At 36.1% G+C, this 889-nt stretch overlaps 1 protein-coding gene across 1 annotated transcript in view; it reads right to left on the reverse strand.

Annotated features, from left to right (window-relative positions):
• nrn1a (neuritin 1a) overlaps nucleotides 1–889 on the reverse strand; it is a 27,626-nt gene that overhangs the window by 2,490 nt on the left and 24,247 nt on the right. The gene's annotated exons all lie outside the window — the stretch shown is intronic.

An 889-nucleotide genomic window follows, 5' to 3' on the forward strand; every position in this document is an offset into this window, starting at 1 on the left:
AGCTGGCTAGCAAGACCCTCGCCTTGCACATATGCACAACCACCAACTGCACCCCCCAACCCTCCGTCTCCCCCCTCAGGGTTTGCAGTTAATCACTCATATGATTATTTTCTCCTTGCAGTCAGATTCAGAGACGACTTCCTGTGTGAGCTTTTGTTTTGATAGTCGCTTTTTTTGTGTTGGGCAGTAATTCTTTACTTGTAATAATATTACTTTCCTCAGTAACTAGTGCTGTAACTAACTGCTAATAAATGCCAGTGATTTTGTTAGACACTTCCAGTCTTGTGATCGTGGAAGAAACTAGTTTGAAAGATTCACTCATTCATTCATTCATTATTTTGATTTTATAATCAATCAATAATCAATCAATCTTCATCAATTTGGGGAGAAAGGACACAATTACCAGTTTTGTGTGGAGTAGCAGAAAAGTAATTTGACTACTAGAGTAACTAATTACTGTTGGCAGTAAAGCAATAATATTACTTTTGAAAAGAGTAATGAATTAAATGAATTAAACTAGTCCGACATTGATTAACATAGGAAGGAAAGTTTTGTTGAAAATTGAAAAAATATGGTTTTCTATCAATAACTAAGCACCTGGTGGACTTATCGATACGATGGATAACGTTAACAGTTACTGTATACTTTATTTCCCTGACTGTGGTAAGAAGGAGAAATGTTCAAATTTAATAAGTCAAAGACAAAATCACTGCTAGAAAGTACAGTGGACGAAATATCTGGAACACCAAGCAAATTGCAGCAATCCTATTCAATGGTCCTGAAAACAAATGCTAGCTCAGTAAATGGAAGAGTTGAGTCTGCTCTGTGTGAGCGACTGAAACTGCTGTATTTATCATCTATGTCTGTGAATTAAGGATTTATTTCAACC

The sequence above is a fragment of the Morone saxatilis genome, unplaced genomic scaffold (genome assembly GCF_004916995.1).
Source record: "Morone saxatilis isolate NCDOM2014 unplaced genomic scaffold, NCSU_SB_2.0 Contig0, whole genome shotgun sequence".
Classification (NCBI taxonomy): Eukaryota; Metazoa; Chordata; class Actinopteri; family Moronidae; genus Morone; species Morone saxatilis.